This window comes from Delphinus delphis, chromosome 17 (assembly GCF_949987515.2).
Source record: "Delphinus delphis chromosome 17, mDelDel1.2, whole genome shotgun sequence".
NCBI classification, from domain to species: domain Eukaryota; kingdom Metazoa; phylum Chordata; class Mammalia; order Artiodactyla; family Delphinidae; genus Delphinus; species Delphinus delphis.
This window is the reverse complement of record NC_082699.1, coordinates 32,534,351-32,547,815: the sequence shown is the minus strand read 5'-3', so window position 1 is coordinate 32,547,815 and position 13,465 is coordinate 32,534,351. Positions and strand designations below refer to the sequence as shown.

Here is a 13,465-nt window from a genome sequence, read left to right as displayed (position 1 = left end):
TTTAGGTCCAAGACAGGATCGTCATTGTCTGAGCAATGGGTATCTCTCCGAAGCTGGGTAGTTCTCCCCTGTCCCAAGTAGTGTGGGAGGAGACAGTCAGCACCTTCACAGACGCCTTCATCTCTGCAGCCTCGCCATCACTCCTCATCTCGCCCACAGCAAGCCCGATTCCAAAGTGCACAGAGTAGAGGCGTTCAAAAGTTGGCTTGTTCAACCAGGGGCATTGCCACTTCCCAGAGGGAGCCAGAAACACACCCACATCCTAAGACTCTTTTCAGTCTTGGCGTTGAGGGGGTTCCCACTCTGTCCCCTGACTACACACAAGTCAGCGTCTTTTTCCTTTCCACTCATTCTACCTACATGAAGAGCACGTTGATCTCCCCAGTTTTAACACAGGAACCATGATTTTCTTGGGTTTTGTGTATGTGCGGGGGGGGGAGAGAATGGGAGAGAGCAAGTACATCCCAATATGGAAGGGCTTGGGGCCGTGGTTCTCCACCAGGGGCAATTTTGCACCCAGGAGACATTTGAAAGTGTCTTGGGACACTTTGGATGGTCACAGCTTACGCGAGGCTCAAAGTCCTTCCATCACAGGACAGGCCCACAGCAAAGAAGCATCCAACCCCACCCAGCAGTCGTGCTGAGGCTGAGAAAGCCTGGTTTAGGCTCGCAGATATCACCCTCCAGCAAGCCGGTTGGAACACTGTCCTCAAATGGCCCACACTGCAGAGGCTGTGGATAGATAATGCATCCTCTCCCAAGTCAGTACTGACCGCCGTTTTTCTTCTTTTAGACTCTTCCATTTTAAACATAATTTAGCTGTCTCTTTTTTTTCCCTCTGCTCTGCTGAGAAGAGAAAGGATTGGAAAGGGGGAGGGGAAGGTGACAGAAAAGGAGGATTAGAGGCCTGACCTGTTTCTCCTGGAGAAGCTGGGCACATTCCTCTCTCACAGGTGCTTTGTGACCGAGCAGGGTACAATTAAAAGCACAATAATTTGCTTGTTATTCAAGTCAGGCATTAGTCCGGGTAATGGCGTGCTTGGTGTAGACATGGATTTCCTTGTTTGGAGCTAAGCACAGGACTAGCTGAATTCTCCATGGAGAAATCTTGATTTGTTCAAGTCTTTCATGTTTTCTACAGAGAAGGGATTATGCCTTCCTAAAGAGGGGCGTTGCTTAAAAAGCTACAAAGTGTAAGAAAAGGATTTAGGGCAGAGGGGCCTGTGGTTACATAGCTGAGGGGTACAGGGAATTTCAGAGCCAAGGATTATTTAAAGCCATAGAGTTAAAAAAATAATTGCTTTAGGGACTTCCCTGGTGGTGCAGTGGTTAAGAATCTTCCTGCCAGTGCAGGGAACACGGGTTCGAGCCCTGGTCCGGGAAGATCCCACATGCCGTGGAGCAACTAAGCCCGTGAGGATAGGTGCCAACTGGCACTCCCCAGCCCGAGAGGTTTGTCTGCTCAGCCGCGGGGGCGGGCGGGGCTGCAAGCTGAGGATCGGGCTTTAGTCAGAGCGCAGGGAGAGGACTAGGGTTGGTGGCGTGAACATAGCCTGAAGGGGTTAGTACACCACGGCTAGCGGGGGGGGAGTCCGGAGTCCGGGAAAAGATCTGGAGCTCCCGAAGAGGCAAGAGACTTTTACTTCCCTCTTTGTTTCCTGCTGCGCGAGGAGAGGGGATTAAGAGCGCTGCTTAAAGGAGCTCCAGAGACAGGCGCAAGTCGTGGCTAAAAGCGCGGACCCCAGAGACGGGCATGAGACGCTAAGGCTGCTGCTGCCGCCACCAAGAAGCCTGTGTGCGAGCACAGGTCACTATCCACACCCCGCCTCCGGGGAGCCTGTGCAGCCCGCCACAGCCAGGTTCCCGGGATCCAGGGACAACTTCCCCGGGAGAACGCATGGTGAGCCACAGGCTGGTGCAAAGTCACGCCAGCCTCTGGCGCCGCAGGCTCGCCCCGCACTCCGTGCCCCTCCCTCCCCCCGGCCTGAGTGAGCCAGAGCCCCCGAATCAGCGGCTTCTTTAACCCCGTCTTGTCTGAGTGAAAAACAGACGCCCTCCAGCGACCTACATGCAGAGGCGGGGCCAAATCCAAAGCTGAGCCCCTGGAAGCTGTGAGAACAAAGAAGAGAAAGGGAAATCTCTCCCAGCAGCCTCAGAAGCAGCGGATTAAAGCTCCACAATCAACTTGATGTACCCTGCATCTGTGGAATACATGAATAGACAACGAATCATCCCAAATTGAGGAGGTGGACTTTGAGAGCAAGATTTATCATTTTTTCCTTTACCTCTTTTTCTGAGCGTGGAATGGAATAATCATTTTATCATTTTAAAATGTCTTTGTCGCTAGTAAAAATTTTCGTCTTAAAATGTAATTTTTTTCTGATATTTTCTTAGCCACTCCAGTTTTGTTGTTGTTGTTTTGTTTTGTTTTTACTGTTATGGTATATCTATTCCAACCCTTTTACACTTCACCTATATATTTTCTTTTTTTTTTTTCGGTAACATCTTTATTGGGGTATAATTGCTTTACAAAGGTGTGTTAGTTTCCGCTTTATAACAAAGTGAATCAGTTACATACATACATATGTTCCCATATCTCTTCCCGCTTGCGTCTCCCTCCCTCCCACCCTCCCTATCCCACCCCTCTAGGTGGTCACAAAGCACCGAGCTGATATCCCTGTGCTATGCGGCTGCTTCCCCCTAGTTATCTACCTTACGTTTGTTAGTGTATATATGTCTATGCCTCTCTCCCGCTTTGTCACAAATCACCCTTCCCCCTCCCCATATCCTCAAGTCCGTTCACCCGTAGGTCTGTGTCTTTATTCCTGTCTTACCCCTAGGTTCTTCATGACATTTCTTTTTCTTAAATTCCATATATATGTGTTAGCATACGGTATTTGTCTTTCTCTTTCTGACTTACTTCACTCTATGACAGGCTCTAGGTCTATCCACCTCATTACAAATAGCTCAATTTCGTTTCTTTTTATGTCTGAGTAATATTCCATTGTATATATGTGCCACATCTTCTTTATCCATTCATCCGACGATGGGCACTTAGGTTGTTTCCATCTTCGGCCTATTGTAAATAGGCCTGCAATGAACATTTTGGTACATGACTCTTTTTGAATTTTGGTTTTCTCAGGGTATATGCCCAGTAGTGGGATTGCTGGGTCATATGGTAGTTCTATTTGTAGTTTTTTTTTTTGTTGTTGTTGTTGTTTTTTGGTTTGTTTGGTTTTTTTTTAGATATAATAATATCATTTATTAATTCCTACTTTGCAATTTTCTTTCTATTTTAAAGCCAGTACATTTTTGTTGCCTTTTTTTTTTTTTTGGTAGGTTTTTTTTTTTTTAACAGCTTTATTGGGGTATAATTGCTTTACAATGGTGTGTTAGTTTCTGCTTTATAACAAAGTGAATCAGTCATACATAAACATATGTTCCCATATGTCTTCCCTCTTGCATCTCCCTCCCTATCCCACCCCTCCAGGCTGTCACAAAGCACCGAGTCAATATCCCTGTGCCATGCGGCTGCTTCCCACTAGCTACCTTACTACGTTTGTTAGTGTGTATATGCCCATGACTCTCTCTTGCCCTGTCACAGCTCACCCTTCCCCCTCCCCATAACCTCAAGTCCGTTCTCTAGGAGGTCTGCGTCTTTATTCCTGCCTTACCCCTAGGTTCTTCATGACATTTTTTTCCCTTAAATTCCATATATATGTGTTAGCATACAGTATTTGTCTTTTTCTTTCTGACTTACTTCACTCTGTATGACAGACTCTAGGTCTATCCACCTCATTACAAATAGCTCAGTTTCGTTTCTTTTTATGGCTGAGTAATATTCCATTGTATATATGTGCCACATCTTCTTTATCCATTCATCCGACGATGGGCACTTAGGTTGTTTCCATCTCCTGGCTATTGTAAATAGAGCTGCAATGAACATTTTGGTACATGACTCTTTTTAAATTATGGTTTTCTCAGGGTATATGCCCAGTAGTGGGATTGCTGGGTCGTACAGTAGTTCTATTTGTAGTTTTTTAAGGAACCTCCATACTGTTCTCCATAGTGGCTGAACCAATTCACATTCCCACCAGCAGTGCAAGAGTGTTCCCTTTTCTCCACACCCTCTCCAGCATTTATTGTTTCTACATTTTTGATGATGGCCATTCTGACTGGTGTGAGATGATATCTCATTGTAGTTTTGATTTGCATTTCTCTAATGATTAATGATGTTGAGCATCCTTTCATGTGTTTGTTGGCAGTCTGTATATTTTCTTTGGAGAAATGTCTATTTAGGTCTTCTGCCCATTTTTGGATTGGCTTGTTTTCTTTTTTTGTTATTGAGCTGCATGAGCTGCTTGTAAATTTTGGAAATTAATCCTTTGTCAGTTGCTTCATTTGCAAATATTTTCTCCCATTCTGAGGGTTGTCTTTTGGTCTTGTTTATGGTTTCCTTTGTTGTGCAAAAGCTTTTAAGTTTCATTAGGTTCCATTTGTTTATTTTTGTTTTTATTTCCATTTCTCTAGGAGGTGGGTCAAAAAGGATCTTGTTGTGATATATGTCATAGAGTGTTCTGCCTATGTTTTCCTCTAAGAGTTTCATAGTTTCTGGGCTTACACGTAGGTCTTTAATCCATTTTGAGCTTATTTTTGTGTATGGTGTTAGGGAGTGATCTAATCTCATACTTTTACATGTACCTGTCCAGTTTTCCCAGCACCACTTACTGAAGAGGCTGTCCTTTCTCCACTGTACATTCCTGCCTCCTTTATCAAAGATAAGGTGACCATATGTGCGTGGGTTTATCTCTGGGCTTTCTATCCTGTTCCATTCATCTATCTTTCTGTTTTTGTGCCAGTACCATACTGTCTTGATTACTGTAGCTGTGTAGTATAGTCTGAAGTCAGGGAGCCTGATTCCTCCAGCTCCGTGTTTCATTCTCAAGATTGCTTTGGGTATTCGGGGTCTTTTGTGTTTCCATACAAATTGTGAAATGTTTTGTTCTAGTTCTGTGAAAAATGCCAGTGGTAGTTTGATAGGGATTGCATTGAATCAGTAGATTGCTTTGGGTAGTAGAATCATTTTCACAATGTTGATTTTTCCAATCCAAGAACATGGTATATCTCTCCATCTATTTGTATCATCTCTAATTTCTTTCATCAGTGTCTTATAATTTTCTGCATACAGGTCTTTTGTCTCCTTAGGTAGGTTTATTCCTAGATATTTTATTCTTTTTGTTGCAATGGTAAATGGGACTGTTTTCTTGATTTCACTTTCAGATTTTTCATCATTAGTGTATAGGTATGCAAGAGACTTCTGTGCATTAATTTTGTATCCTGCAACTTTACCAAATTCATTGATTAGTTCTAGTAGTTTTCTGGTAGCATCTTTAGGATTCTCTATGTATAGTATCATGTCCTCTGCAAACAGTGACAGCTTTACTTCTTTTTTTCCAATTTGGATTCCTTTTATTTCCTTTTCTTCTCTGATTGCTGTGGCTAAAACTTCCAAAACTATATTGAGTAAGGGTGGTGACAGTGCGCAACCTTGTCTTGTTCCTGATCTTAGTGGAAACGGTTTCAAATTTTCACCATTGAGGATGATGTTGGCTGTGGGTTTGTCATATATGGCCTTTATTATGTTGAGGAAAGTTCCCTCTATGCCTACTTTCTGCAGGGTTTTTATCATAAATGTGTGTTGAATTTTGTCAAAAGCTTTCTCTGCATGTATTGAAATGATCATATGGTTTATCTCCTTCAATTTGTTATTATGGTTAATCACATTGATAGATTTGTGTATATTGAAGAATCCTTGCATTCCTGGAATAAACCCCACTTGATCATGGTGTATGATCCTTTGAATGTGCTGTCGGATTGTGTCTGCTAGTATTTTGTTGAGGATTTGTGCATCTATGATCATCAGTGATATTGGCCTGTAGTTTTCTTTCTTTGTGACATCCTTGTCTGGTATTGGAATCAAGGTGATGGTGGCCTCGTAGAATGAATTTGGGAGTGCTCCTCCCTCTGCTATATTTTGGAAGAGTTTGAGAAGGATAGGTGTTAGCTCTTCTCTAAATGTTTGATAGAATTCGCCTGTGAAGCCATCTGGTCCTGGGCTTTGGTTTGTTGGAAGATTGTTAATCACAGTTTCAATTTCAGTGCTTGTGATTGGTCTATTTATATTTTCTATTTCTTCCTGATTCACTCTTGGCAGGTTGTGCATTTCTAAGAATTTGTCCATGTCTTCCAGGTTGTCCATTTTATTGGCATAGAGTTGCTTGTAGTAATCTCTCATGATCTTTTGTATTGCTGCAGTGTCAGTTGTTACTTCTCCTTTTTCATTTCTAATTCTATTGATTTGAGTCTTCTCCCTTTTTTTCTTGATGAGTCTGGCTAATGGTTTATCAATTTTGTTTATCGTCTCAAAGGACCAGCTTTTAGTTTTATTGATCTTTGCTATCATTTCCTTCATTTCTTTATCATTTATTTCTGATCTGATCTTTATGATTTCTGTCCTTCTGCTAACTTTGGGGTATTTTTTGTCCTTCTTTCTCTAATTGCATTAGGTGCAAGGTTAGGTTGTTTATTCGAGATGTTTCCTGTTTCTTAAGGTAGGATTGTATTGCTATAAACTTCCCTCTCCCTCTTAAAACTGCTTTTGCTGCATCCCATAGGTTTTAGATCACAGTGTCTCCATTGTCATTTGTTTCCGGTATTTTTTGATTTCCTCTTTGATTTCTTCATTGATCACTTCGTTATTAATTAGTGTATTGTTTAGCCTCCATGTGCTTGTATTTTTTACAGATCTTTTCCTGTAATTGATATCTATTCTCATAGCGTTGTGGTCGGAAAAGATACTTGACACAATTTCAATTTCCTTAAATTTACCTAGGCTTCATTTGTGACCCAAGATATGATCTATCCTGGAGAATGTTCCATGAGCACTTGAGAAAAATGTGTATTCTGTTGTTTTGGATGGAATGTCCTATAAATATCAATTAAGTCCATCTTGTTTAATGTATCATTTAAAGCTTGTGTTTCCTTATTTATTTTCATTTTGGATGATCTGTCCATTAGTGAAACTGGGGTGTTGAAGTCCCCTACTATCAATGTGTTACTGTCGATTTCCCCTTTTATGGCTGTTAGTATTTGCCTTATGTATTGAGGTGCTCCTATGTTGGGTGCATAAATATTTACAATTGTTATATCTTCTTCTTGGATCGATCCCTTGATCATTATGTAGTGTCCTTCTTTGTCTCTTCTAATAGTCTTTATTTTAAAGTCTATTTTGTCTGATATGACAATTGCTACTCCAGCTTTTTTTGGATTTCCATTTGCATGGAATATCTTTTTTCATCCGTTCACTTTCAGTCTGTGTGAGTCTCTAGGTCTGAAGCGGGTCTCTTGTAGACAGCATATATATGGGTCTTATTTTTGTATCCATTCATCCAGTCTGTGTCTTTTGGTTGGAGGATTTAATCCATTTACATTTAAGGTAGTTATCGATATGCATGTTCCTATTCCCATTTACTTAATTGTTTTGCATTGGGTATTATAGGTCTTTTCCTTCTCTTGCCTAGAGAAGTTCCTTTAGCATTTGTTGTAAAGCTGGTTTGGTAGTGCTGAACTCTCTCAGCTTTTGCTTGTCTGTAAATGTTTTCATTTCTCCATCAAACCTGAATGAGATCCTTGCAGGGTAGAGTAATCTTGGTTGCAGGTTTTTCTCCTTCATCACTTTAAATATGTCCTGCCAGTCCCTTCTGGCTTGCAGAGTTTCTGCTGAAAGATCAGCTGTTAACCTTATTGGGATTCCCTTGTATGTTATTTTTGCTTTTCCCTTGCTGCTTTCAATAATTTTTCTTTATATTTAATTTTTGGCAGTTTGATTAATACGTGTGTTGGCGTATTTCTCCTTGGATTTATCCTGTATGAGACTCTCTGTGCTTCCTGGAGTTGATTAACTATTTCCTTTCCCACATTAGGGAAGTTTTCAACTATAATCTCTTCAAATACTTTCTCAGTCCCTTTCTTTTTCTCTTCTACTTCTTGAACCCCTATAATTCGAATGTTAGTGAATTTAATGTTGTCCCAGAGGTGTCTGAGACTGTCCTAAGTTATTTTCATTGTTTTTTCTTTATTCTGCTCTGTAGTAGTTATTTCCACTACTTTATCTTCCAGGTCACTTATCCATTCTTCTGCCTCAGTTATTCTGCTATTCATCCATTCTAGAGTTTTTTGTTTTTTGGTTTTTTTTTGCAGTACGTGGGCCTCTCACTGTTGTGACCTCTCCCATTGTGGAGCACAGGCACCGAATGCGCAGGCTCAGTGGCCATGCCTCACAGGACCAGCCACTCCACGGCATGTGGGATCTACCCAGACCGGGGCACGAACCCACGTCCCCTGCATCAGCAGGCGGACTCTCAACCACTGCGCCAACAGGGAAGTCCCATTTTTTCCTTTTGTGTTCAACCGCAGTTGTCTTTTTCACTTTTAAAAGTTGCCAAAGGGCTTCCGGGAATATGGTGGAATGGTAAGATGGGGAGATCACTTCCTCCCCACAGATACACCAGAAATACATCTACACGTGGAACAACTCCTACAGAACACCTACTGAACGCTGGCAGAAGACCTCAGACCTCCCAAAAGGCAAGAAACCCCCCACGTACCTGGGTAGGGCACAAGAAAAAAGAATAAACAGAGACAAAAGGATAGGAATGGGACCTGCACCAGTGGGAGGGAGCTGTGAAGGAGGAAAGGTTTCCACACACTAGGAAGCCCCTTCGAGGGCAGAGACTGTGGGTGGCGGAGGGGGAAACCTTCGGAGCCACGGAGGAGAGCACAGCAACAGGGGTGCGGGGGGCAAAGTGGAGAGATTCCCGCACAGAAGATCGGTGCCGACTGGCACTAACCAGCCCGAGAGGTTTCTCTTCTCCCCGGCCGGGGTGGGTGGGGCTGGGAGCTGAGGATCGGGCTTTGGTTGGAGCGCAGGGAGAGGACTGGGTTTGGCTGCGTGAACACAGCCTGCAGGGATTTAGCATGCCACGGCTGGCCTGGAGGGAGTCTGGGGCAAAGTCTGGAGCTGCCGAAGAGGCAAGAGACTTTTTCTTCCCTCTTTGTTTCCTGGTGCGGGGATTAAGAGCGCTGCTTAAAGGAGCTCCAGAGACGGGCGCGAGCCGCAGATGAAAGCGCGGAACCCAGAGACGGGCATGAGACGCTAAGGCTGTTGCTGCCGCCACCAAGAAGCCTGTGTGTGAGCACAGGTCACTATCCACACCCCTCTTCCGGGGAGCCTGTGCAGCCCGCCACTGCCAGGTTCCCGGGATCCAGGGACAACTTCCCAGGAGAACGCACGGCGCGCCTCAGGCTGGTGCAACGTCACGTCGGCCTGTGGCGCCACAGGCTCGCCCTGCCCTCGGTGCCCCTCCCTCCCCCCGGCCTGAGAGAGCCAGAGCCCCCGAATCAGCTCCTCCTTTAACCCCGTCCTGTCTGAGCGAAGAACAGATGTCCTCCGGCGACCTACATGTAGATGCGGGGCCAAATCCAAACATGAGCACCTGGGAGCTGTGAGAACAAAGAAGAGAAAGGGAAATCTCTCCCAGCAGCCTCAGAAGCAGCGGATTAAAGCTCCACAATCAACTTGATGTACCCTGCATCTGTGGAATACATGAATAGAAAACGAATCATTCCAAATTGAGGAGGTGGACTTTGAGAGCAAGATTTATGATTTTTTTCCCCTTTACCTCTTTTTGTGAGTGTGTATGTGTATGCTTCTCTGTGAGATTTTGCCTGTATAGCTTTGCTTCCACCATTTGTCCTAGGGTTCTATCCGTCTGTTTTTTTTTAAATTTTATTCTTAATAATTACTTTTTATTTTAATAACTTTATTTTATTTTACTTTATCTTCATTCTTTGTTTCCTTCCTTCCCTCCTTTAGACAACCAATCATCCCAAATTCAGGAGGTGGACTTTGAGAGCATGATTTATGATTTTTTCCACTTTTCCTCTTTTTGTGAGTGTGTATGTGTATGCTTCTGTGTGAGATTTTGTCTGTATAGCTTTGCTTCCACCATTTGTCCTAGGGTTGTATCCGTCCGTTTTTTTTTTCCTCTTAATAATTTTTTTTATTTTAATAACTTTATTATATTTTATCTTATTTTATTTCATTTTATCTTCTTTCTTTTTTCTTCCTTTCTTCCTTCCTTCCTCCCTCCCTCCCTCCCTCCCTCCTTTCTTTGTACTGCTACTAATTCTTTCTTTCTAATTTTTCTCCCTTTTCTTGTGAGCTGTGTGGATGAAAGGCTCTTGGTGCTGCAGCCAGGAGTCAGTGCTGTGCCTCTGAGGTGGGAGAGCCAACTTCAGGACACTGGTCCACAAGAGACCTCCCAGCTCCACATAATATCAAATGGCAAAAATCTCCCAGAGATCTCCATCTGAACACCAGCACCCAGCTTCACTCAATGACTACCAAGCTACAGTGCTGGACATTCTATGCCAAACAACTAGCAAGACAGGAACACAACCCCACCCATTATCACAGAGGCTGCCTCAAATAATAATGAGTCCACAGACACGCCAAAACACACCACCAGACGTGGACCTGCCCACCAGAAAGACAAGATCCAGCCTCATCCACCAGAACACAGGCACTAGTCCCCATACAACCATACAACCAAGCAATTCCACTCAGGTAGTTACCTGAGAGAAATGAAAACATATATGTTCACACACAGACTTGCACATGAACAGTCATAGCAGCATGATTCATAATAGCCAATGAGTAGAAACAATCATAATTACCACTATTACTACAATAATATATGGACCTGTTGCTTAAGGGAGAGGCCAGGGCTCTAGATATAAAACTGAGCATCACTAACATATAGATGGTATAAAAGCCATGATCTGGTCTGGATCATCTAGGGGGAAAGTACAGATGGCAAACAGTAAAGGACCCATATTAGAGCTCTGAGGCATTCCAACAGTTAGAAATTGAGCAGAGGAAGAAAAAAAGAGGTAGAGGAAGAGAGGATAATAGGGAGTATGGTCTCTTGTGTCTTGGAAGGTATCAGAGGGAACGTTTCAAGGAGGGAAGAGTCAGCCATATCTAATCTGCTGAGAGGCCAAGTAAGATAAGCAGTATTTTCCAAAATTGCCATCCTTGGTAACTTGAACAAATGCAGCTTTAGTGGAGATATGAAAACAGAAGACTGATGTAAGTTTGTTAAAAATTGAATTAGAGGTGAAGAAGTAGAGACAATAAGTATGGACAATTCCTACAAGGTGTTTAGATCTAAATGGGAGTAGAAAAATGAGGTGGTAGCTGAAGGATGATATGGGGTCAAGAATTTTTTTCCTATATAAAGACAGGATATAATAATAGCATAGATCTGTATGACAGATGAACGATCCAGTAGACAGGCAGAGATTGGCAATGCAAGAGCAGAGAGAGAATATAAAGAACAGAATGCTGAAGAGAGTAAGGGAATGGCATCCAGAGCACAAGTAATACTGTTTACAATTGTGTAAGAACACTTTTTTCCCACTGTAAAAGAGATAAAGCAGGAAAGACAGGTCAAGTACAACTAAGTTTATAGATCTGGTAGTGGAACTACAAGGGAGTTCTCTCTCATGGTTTCTACTTTCTCAATGCTCAAAAGAAATACAGAACATAGGGTGTAGGAGGTTTAAGAAGGGAAGATAAGGTACAATATGCATTACCCCTGTCTTGTCTTCCTAAGTTCAGAATCTATTAAGAAAAGCCACACAATAATGAGAGATGATGATCAAAACATCACCTTTATTACTGATAAAGCTAATTGGAATCTGTCCCTTTTTAGATCTGTAGCATATGGGCTTAGTAACACTTTGTCCCTTCAGTTGACAGTTTTACTCACTCAGCTACAGGCCTCACCTGCTTCCATATGGGGAAGCACAAAATGTGTGCATCCTTTAGACAAGCTTACTTCTAAAAGGAGGAGAAAACTGAGAAGGGACTAGATGAGTACGCTTGCTTTTTCTCTAAAACTAACAAATGAGGAGGAGGAGTGCTGAGGGGCAGATAGGACTAGAAATGTTCCTCCCATGCTTTCCTTCTTAGGGATTGAAATGGAATTTCATCTTCCCTTTGGAAACATGAAGTATGGGACTTATGCATCTCCTACAGTAGTACAAGATGATCATCTAAGTCTGTAATTCGCAAACTTTTGGGTCTCAGAACTCTTCAAAATTATTAAGAGCTGTTGTATACGTTGGTCATATCTATTGATATTTACTACATTAGATTAAAACAGAAAATTTTAACACATCAGAGTAAATGAAAACACATTCCATTATCCGTTGGAGCAATGATATCATCATACTTAATTTAGTCTCTGGAAAGATTTTTCCAGAGGATGAGAGTAAAAAGGGAAAATAATACCTTAATATTTATTATTTTGAAAAGTTTTGATTTTGTGAACCACTTAGAAAAGTCTCAGGAACCAACCCCACCTCCAGAGGTCCCTGCACCACAACTTAACAACAGGTGATATATGAGAATGGAATAGTAGATGTATTTGAGAAACATAACAGAATTGCTAAGTAGAGTTTAGTGCCTAGTTTTAGCCATTAATTTAAAGAGAAACCAATGAATTCCATTTCTGGCCAAGATGAAGAAACAAGGACCAATTCACCCTCCTGCCTTAAGCAACCATTAGCCAGACAAAATGCATGAAACAGTGGTTTTCAAGACACTAGATATCAGGCAACAAAGGACAGTGATCTCTAAGTGATAGGAAACAACTGAGGTCAGCCTTATGACAGCCTGACTACCCAAGCTTACTGCCTTGGGAGAGTTTCCAGCTATACTACAGGGTAGAGAAGTAAGGTGGGGCCCAGAGGAAGCTCAGAGTTGAAGAGACAGGGCTGGGAGTTAGGGTAGACGGAGGCAGATAGAGTTTATAGGACAGAGCACCAAAGAGGAGAAGTACACAGACAGAGAACTCCAGAGATCCGCAGAGCGCTCCTCTCAAATATTCAGCAGCACTGATCAATGCAGGATGTAGAAGTAAGTAAGCCAAAAGCCATTGTTCTGCAATGAACAATAGGGAAAAACCAGGAAGTTTGTAGAGAAGTACTGCCTAATGGCATGATCTTCAGAAGAGCTAGAGTCTTTAGGGAATGGAGAAGAAATTATAGTTTGGAAGTGGCACTGGGGACAAAGGAGATATGTATTGGGATGGCCAAAAAGTTCGTACAGGTTTTTGTAAGATCTTATAGAAGAAGCCAAACAAACTTTTTGGCCAAGCCAATACATACACACATATATGTACATATATATACACATACACACACACACACACACACACACACACACACACACACACCCTATTACATGGTTCTGGGAGATAAGAGATAAGATGTTAATCCATTATTATAGCAACTTTTGATTTTTTTTAAATACAATGCTGATGAGCACTAGACATAA

General features: G+C 42.4%; 1 long non-coding RNA gene across 1 annotated transcript; it reads left to right on the top strand.

Annotated features, from left to right (window-relative positions):
• The first annotated feature begins 1,409 nt into the window (after positions 1-1,409).
• LOC132440233 (uncharacterized) lies at positions 1,410-2,519 on the top strand. Its single transcript, XR_009522540.1, has 3 exons — positions 1,410-1,452; positions 1,674-1,900; positions 2,151-2,519. It is a non-coding gene; the product is annotated as an uncharacterized lncRNA (long non-coding RNA).
• The last annotated feature ends 10,946 nt before the right edge of the window (positions 2,520-13,465 follow it).